The sequence below is a fragment of the Urocitellus parryii genome, chromosome 2 (assembly GCF_045843805.1).
Source record: "Urocitellus parryii isolate mUroPar1 chromosome 2, mUroPar1.hap1, whole genome shotgun sequence".
Lineage (NCBI taxonomy): Eukaryota > Metazoa > Chordata > Mammalia > Rodentia > Sciuridae > Urocitellus > Urocitellus parryii.
In genome coordinates this window covers 133408391-133417002 of record NC_135532.1, presented here as the reverse complement: position 1 = coordinate 133417002, position 8612 = coordinate 133408391, and the positions used below count along the sequence as shown (strand labels likewise).

At 35.8% G+C, this 8612-nt stretch overlaps 1 pseudogene; it reads right to left on the bottom strand.

Moving 5' to 3' along the window:
• Positions 1-1226: 1226 nt before the first annotated feature.
• Positions 1227-2073, bottom strand: LOC113178739 (ADP/ATP translocase 2 pseudogene; annotated as a pseudogene).
• Between the last annotated feature and the right edge of the window lie 6539 nt (positions 2074-8612).

Below are 8612 nucleotides of genomic sequence, written 5' to 3'. Positions count from 1 at the left end.
GAATGAATGGTAGAAAAACAGACAAGGTGGATTTTAAACTACAGCTACAATTAACTGAATGCCAGGGAGAAAAAAGGACTTTGTAAAAATTATCAATCATCTATTTTCATAAATAAAGAGACTATTTTCATATCAAAATAATCTTCTTATAACCCAGAACTAATGCTGGCTGACCCTCTTAAGTAGCTATCATCTTATTGAGTGCTTGTTCTCAGTCAATTATTGTGCTAAGCAAAATACATTTTTTTTTGCTTAATCCTCACTCTAATGCTATGAGATCAGTGTTAGTAGTATTACTGTCATTTCTAAAATGAGGAAATTGAGACTTTTAGTTGGCTAAATAACTTGCCTCACATCAAAAAGTTAGAAAAAACTGTGAAATTGATAGGGCAAAGGGGAGGGAGGGGAAGAGAGAGGGCATGAGGGTAGGAAAGGCAGTGGAATTAGATGGACATCATTACTCTAATACATGTATGAAGACACGAATGGTGTGACTACGTCGTGCACAACCAGAGATAAGAAAAATTGGGTGATATATGAGTAATATGGATTCAAATACATGCTGCTGTCATATGTAACAAATTAGAATAAATTTAAAAATAAAAGAAAAAAGATTAAGGATATAAATAATAGTAATAATAATAATAATTCAAGATCCCAGTGGTTACTGTTCATGTAGATTACTAACTAAATTTGTCCCAATTCTTTGTGATGTTTTTAGAAGAGAAATATTCCTGGGAATTTTACAGAGTTTTGCTGAAAGGACTGAAGTTAAGAAGGCAATGTTATGAGATATGCTAGGAGCATTAGGGATAACTTAACCTATGCAATAAACAAAGAGTAATTATTTTTTTAAAAAAGTTAGAAATAAACTGTCAAATTGAAACTCAGATCAGACTCATTTAAAAATAACATATGGTTTTAACCCCTGAGCTGTAATGTCTCAAGAATTTTTTTGTTTTGTTTTTAGATATTTTTATTTCTTCAAATTTGTTATTTATCAGGAATGATGAAATAAAAAAATAGAATTGAGTCCCATCATTATTATCATCATCATCATGGAAATGGCTTTAAGAGAAAACTGGTCAGATGAATATTAATGCTTCCTATTTTCATCCAGGAAATACTTGGCATTGATAAACAGCCAAGAGTCTGTCCAGAATGCTCAAGATATGTTATATAATACAACATGCTGTTCACAGGTGGGAGAAAACTTAGGAAATAACTTATATGAACATCTTGATTTCATCATACAAGTACAAAAGCACCACCCATTGGACATTGGAGAACATTGAACCTTGCACCCTTGAAAAAAATCTTTGCCTCCTTTATCAGGAGCAATCTTTGTCTATCTTGCCTGTATATAATGTCCGTTCCTTTGAGCCCTGACTGTATCATCATGCCACAGTGAACAGTATCAAATGGATAGGAAGTCAACCCAGCAACGCAGTGACAGGCTGTGCAATCATCCAGCTGATTAAGATGTGAGTCTTCTGGGGTCTGGAAGCATTCCCTTTACAGTGCTGTACATACCAAAGTAGGCAGCTTGGTAGATGATACTACCCTGCACGGATGCACTAAAGCCTTAATCCCATCAGATTTGTAGATCTTAACCAGGTAGTCCCCGTCACTGAGGCCTTTGAATTCCCTTTTATCTCTGGATTTCACCACACCAGCTGCTGGATGGATTAGGGCAAAATGAAGAGGACACACAAAACACAAGAGTGTGTATTGATTTCATCTACTTTTCCCTGCAAAGCAGCGCCAGAAGCGATCTTCTTCTCCACGCCACCCAGGAAGATCTGCTTGTTTTTATCTTTGAAGGCAAACTTGGGAGCCTGGGTGGAGAAGTATCTGATGACATTGCCCAGGTTACCATACCAGAAGGACAGGACTCCCTGCTTGTTGGGGATAGGAACCATGCAGTCTATAATGCCCTGGTACTGCTTCTCCGTGGTGATGTACTTGGCGCATGCTGTACCAGGAGAGGCAGCTTGACCCGCTCCACAGGCGCAACCCTGGTCTTAGAGCAGCCAGAAAGTCCCTGACAAAGGACACAGCCGCATCTGTCATATTGGAAGAAGAGGAGGCGGGCAACTGAGGGACAGAACTGGACTAGGAACCGGCTTTGACTCTCAGTTCAAAATATATTTTGAGACAATGATGAAGACAAAATTGTTGATCAAATGAAATAGACTTTTGCCAAGCCTTGATTTACATATATGTTCCTCTTCTTACATGTAGAATTCCGTGAAGATAATAAAAACAAGAAAAATTCAGTGATGCTTTGGGGCCACCTTTCAATTTTTAACACTGTCACTTTTCAGTTGCTAAATAATTCTGTAAATATATCTATAACAGAATATTTTATTATATGATACTAATATCATACTTATGGAAATTAATGATGACCCTTTAATTTTAAATGACCAGCCAATATTCAATTCTATTTTGGAATTAGAAGCAATACTACCACCAATATTTATAGAACTAGAGGCCCAATGAGACTCACATACCATAATTAAATATTTAAAATTTCATATTAAATATTTAACCACTAAACATTTAAATATTTAAATTCTATTAGTTAAATTATATTTATCCTTATACTTTGACAAATATACCTTTTATAATAAATAAACCTGAATTAGCTAAAATTTTATAAACTGAAAGTTTAAAAAATATCAGAGAACCAAAACTATCCCTTGGTTATTTGATAAGGTTTTAATGTGTAACAAACTACAAATAAACATAATTCACAGGTTACTATGATATTACATAAAATTTATTTTTTTAAGTTTATACTATTACATAAATGTATTTTTTCTTCATTTTACTTCAATAGAAACACTGATATTTAATTATTATAATCATAATTTAATACAGTTCATATTCTGTTGATGGGACTAATTTAAATAATTTAAAGCAATATAATTATTTTCAAAAGTATACAAAACTTTAATTGGTGCATGATAATTAAGCATAAATTAGGACTCATTGTGATATATTCATACACACACACAGAGTAATTTTATTGATTTTTTTTTCTGCAAATAAATAGAAGGAAAATCAGCAGATTGGTGGAAGGAAAAGTAACAAGGGAATGAAATGAAGCAAATTGTATTATATGCATTTGTGAATATGTCACAATGAAACCTGCTATTATCTGTAACTATAATGCACTAATAAGAATTTAATAAAAATATAGAAACTTGAATATATTTCATCATTATTTGTCAAATTTCTAAATTAAATTTTTTTGCATCTTCCAAAGAGTTATTTTTTTAATATTCTGTCAACTATTAATATAAAATGTATCTTAAAATTAATGACTAGTAAGATTTAAATTGGTTAAAGTGTGATGTTTGCATTTGATTTTTTGAAAATTTAATGGAAACTTTTAAAAATAAAACCACATCTGTTTTCAATTCTTGTATTCAATGTCCATTTTACTACCAGAGTAAGAAACTGATATTACACTTCACCTAAATTAGCTCTCAATATACATATATGCAAGTTTCAGAGTAAATATAATTGGCTTCTTATTGTAAAAATCCCTAAGCTATTATTATGCAACTGTTCTAAATTTCATACTATTTTTCTAGTATCTTCAGAACCACAAACTCAAAAGGAAAACAAATAGAATAAAGGACTCTCTTCACTATTGAAAAATAATATTTCATTATACTGCAGAATCGGTTGCAGTCTTGGGGCCTGGATGGAAGCATTCGACAAGGCAGGAAAGGTTTCTTTTCTCCCTGTGAGGCCTCTCTGCCTCTCAAATCCTTCCTGTACAAGAACACAGTGTCAATTTCTGATGTTGGTGAAGGCATATACCTCAAACCTTTGCCACACTTGGAAGAAGTCTCCTATGATTTCTACAATACAAGGTTAAAGACATGAAGATTTTCCCTGGAGTCTGCATGGAGTTGATCACAGAATAGATGTTTAGACCCATAGGTCATGTTGTACTAGAGCAGAGTGACAGATCTCAAGTGACAGAGGTCTTCATTTTTTTTTATTTGGTATGTATTTTATATTTTTGCATATGTTTGTGCTATACAGAAAAATCTAACTTGCCAGCCCAGGGAAGGGGGATTCATTGCCCAGGTAAAGATTTAAGCATCAAAGATCATTTTCAATGTCAAAGGAGCCTCTGTTGAAGAAAAATACTATTTTCAAAAACATAGATAAGTCTCTCCATATTGTTTCAAGTTTAACCTAATCAGGACTTTTATCCAATTTGTTTGGCAATAGTATACAATATTTCAAGCCCCATCTGTACTTAGCTAACCCAGAAGTGTAAATCAGCTGTGGAGCAGAAGGTCTACTGGGTCCCATCCAACACTGGACAATCAGACTAAACTATACTCATGACATAAAAAAAAAAAAAGAAAAGAAAAAAGAGCAGTTCATCACGAATTCTATGCAATCTTATTTTCCATTATACCAAGAATACTCATCAATATAAAACCAATAAAGGAGATTTTAGGAATGGGAATTACTCTGAAAATTGTGCAAGCTAATGCTTAAAAAATAAAATTAATAAAGAAAGAGACATCCATTCTCCATTCCAAGGATGGGAGATTTATATGCACCAAAGGAAAATAAATGTGTGTCAAATGGCTACTTAATCCTTGTCCAGACAGAATTCAATCAGGGCAAGGTGCCTGATCAAATTGCTAATGGTGATCTATTGAAGTTATAAATATGACAATTCCCACAACAGAAAGAAAAACAGGTTATTGATATATAAAATAGTATATAGATATTGAAGGAGATAAACAAGTTACAAAATTGCTCTATTTCAGAGTGTAGGTTAACACCAAAACTTTATATTGATAAAGAAATCCTATTAAAATATGAGTATGTATATTAATAAATACACACATACACTAATATGTTTGAATATGTTTAGATAAGCATACCAGAAATCTTATATAAATGACCTGTATTGCATTTAACAAGCAGTGCAAGTAATTAAGCAGATAAAAGCAGTAATTTAAAAGAAAAGACTAAAATAGGTAAATATATAAAATTTGGAAATATATGGATTGCATAATTATATAATTACTGAAAATGTATGGACTTTAAAATAAGGATGTTAATTTGTTAAGTGAAATAGGAACAATAAGTGAGATTACAAATCTTCCTTAAGCAAATCAATATATTTCTTTTAAGTAAAGGAGGAGGAAATAGAATGCAAAGAAAAAACATCTTTTCTGAATGAGTCAGTGACAATTAGGGTCCTATATACACCATCACAAGTTCAGAGCACCAAAATATTTCTATTGAATGTTTCCAAATTTGAATTTCAAGAAACCAGAAGGAGAGCATGAGTCATTGAGATGCTCTGCTCCAGTATTCTTCATGTTTTAAGTACTATAAAATCCAGTTTGCTAAACTCAGGGGAGAACAACAACAACAACAAAAAAATCTAATTTCCTGTAAACACTTTCTAGTGAGAAAAGGGAGTTGTAATTGTTTGACTCTTATTCTACACATATCATTTGCACCTATACCAGAGATCTCATGCATAAAGGAAGGCATTTTAAATTAAATAATTAATAGTATAATACAGGAAGTTTCTTTTCCAGTCAAATGAGAAACTTATGAAAGACTGCCATTTCCACACCAATAATAAGAACAAGAAAAATCCAGATCGGCTACAAAAATTAGTTTTTAAAATCCATTCGAATAGAGGATACAATAAAACCTAAATAAACACTAGTATTCAGACAGTGTTTAATCCTCCACAGAGAGAGAACACTAAGTTACTGAGGAAGACATACATCGTGAGAGTGAGGTGGTGGAAGGAAAGAAGTAGGTACTAGACACAGATTTTAAAAATGGTTAAGAACCACATGTAGGCTGACATGGTAGACTATAATTTGGAGGATTTCTACGCACTGCGCCCATCTGCCAACTCTTACACATGGATATTTGTAGTGAGCCGTTTCTGTGTACTGTGGCCGCCATTACAAGATGGCGCTGATAAGCGCCGTGGCCTGTGATAAACAACTCCTTATTTTGGGAGAGTTGGCACGTAGCTGTAAAACACCCTATGAGAAAGATCCACGTGGCAGTTGTGCATTGGGGCTTTATCTGCTTTATTAAGGCTGGGGCACGTAGCAGGAGTAGTAGTAGCAGGAGTAGTAGTAGTAGTAGTAGTAGTAGGAGTAGTAGCAGGAGTAGCAGTAGAAGTAGCAGTAGGAGTAGAAGTAGAAACTAGAAGACATGTCAAAATAAAGGCCTGAATAAACTGCTGAAGGAAGAATCCTGTGTCGTGTTTCCTTTGCTGGCGAGGGGACGCGGCAGTTGGTGGCCCGGACTGGGAAACCTCCTGGAACCCAGGATCCAGAACCTTCAGCAGTCAAGGGTGGTGCACCAGTAAATTCCCAGGTAAGTGGGAATCCGCAATTAAAGCAGGGCAGCTCCTCTGTAGATAAAGAGAGAGCTGGGAAAAAATAATAAATTCCCGGGTAAATGGGAATCTGCAAATGAAAGCGGGGGACGCTCCTCTGTAGATAAAGAGAGAGCTGGGAAAAAATAATAAATTCCCGTGTAAATGGGAATCCGCAAATGAAAGCGGGGTACGCTCCTCTGTAGATAAAGAGAGAGCGGGGAAAAAATAATAAATTCCCGGGTAAATGGGAATCCGCAAAGGAAAGCGGGGTGCTCCTCGGTAAATAAAGAGAGAGCGGGAATAAGTCCCAGGTGAGTGGGATCCGCGATTAAAGCGGGGCAGCTCCTCTGTAGATAAAGAGAGAGCGGGGAAAAAATAATAAATTCCCGGGTAAATGGGAATCCGCAAATGAAAGCGGGGGATGCTCCTCTGTAGATAAAGAGAGAGCGGGGGAAAAAATAATAAATTCCCGGGTAAATGGGAATCCGCAAAGGAAAGCGGGGCGCTCCTCGGTAAATAAAGAGAGAGCGGGAATAAGTCCCAGGTGAGTGGGATCCGCGATTAAAGCGGGGCAGCTCCTCTGTAGATAAAGAGAGAGCGGGGAAAAAATAATAAATTCCCGGGTAAATGGGAATCCGCAAATGAAAGCGGGGGATGCTCCTCTGTAGATAAAGAGAGAGCGGGGGAAAAAATAATAAATTCCCGGGTAAATGGGAATCCGCAAATGAAAGCGGGGCGCTCCTCGGTAGATAAAGAGAGAGCAAAAATAAAATAAAAAAAATAAAATAGGACGCTCCTCTGTAGATAAAGAGAGAGCGGGGTTTTCTACTTTCACTTTCTTCATAGTTTTGAAAACATTATGGGTGTTAACTCCTCAAGCCCAATTTTGCTGGCCTTGGATGGGCTGCTGCGTTCTAAGGAACTTAAAGTGAAGCAGAGCACATTACAGAGGTTTTTAGAAGAGACTGACTCTGTAGCTCTTTGGTTTGTTTTTTCAGGGAGTCTGACGATTCCCAGCTGGGACAAATTAGGGAAGGACCTGGATTTCGCTCGTGAGCAGGGTATCTTGAAGGATGGTGTTATACTACTTTGGAAGTTAATTAGAGGATGTATAATGGATGGTAAATGTCAGAAAGCTGTGAGCAAGGGTCAGGCGGTTCTTGAGCAATTGCATGAAGAAAAATCGGAGGGGTCACATAGCGAGGTAGCAGAAAGTATTAGGAGTAAGAGGGGTGAACAGGCAAGGGAGTCTGAAGTTAAACAGAGGAGAAGGCTCTATCCGGACTTGACTGAGTTAAAAACTCCCAAGGACACAAGTAGCTCGGACAGTTCTGAGGAATTAGACAAGTTATTACAACAATTACGTAAGACTAAGATAAGAAAGAAAAAACGGGAAACAACAGATGTAAAAGCCTGCTGTGAGAAGGGTTATAAATCCAGTTCTGGGGAGGAAGTTGAAAATCTAGAGGAGGAGCCAGTACCTGATGCTGCTCCACCCTTCCCTATGCCTCCAGTAGTTCCGCCCCTGTATGTGGGTGGAGTCCAAGGCTCCGGGAGGACCTTTCATTCTCATTGGTTCTTCCACAGTCACTCATACAATGAGTATGAGTGACTTCTAGTCCCGCCTTCCAGCCACTAACCTGTACTGCTGTGTTTCAGATTTCTACCGGAGCTGCTCAGAGCCTGTATTTATAAAAAATGCCTACCTGTAAATGCTAACAAAAGATATCTATTTCAGACAAAATTTAATTCCACAGGTTTCTATGTTACAGTCCTAAATTTAAGCTAGTTCTAAGTTAAATAACCTGACTTTTTCTCTATAGCTGTGTTACTAAATAATGTTCTATTGATGAGAGATATCAAATATGCTTCTTTATATTTTACTTTTAATTTTGAAGGTTATGAGGATGCATTTGCTCGCCACAGGAACAAGCCGGCAAAGTTCCTGTGATGACCAAAAAATCCTTATTTTCATTGCTAACTATAAAAATAAAAATGTATACTCAAGGATCTTATTTCAGTTACATCAAGTGACGTCACATAGAAGAGTGCACTCCTAGTTAAAAATAAATTTAAATGGATCCAAATATTTTAAGACCACGTGGTTACATAAAGTTAATACAATTATAAGTCATATTCTTATTCTTAATATATATATATATTTTAGATATTTAGATAACCTATATTTGTTAATCTATAAATTAAT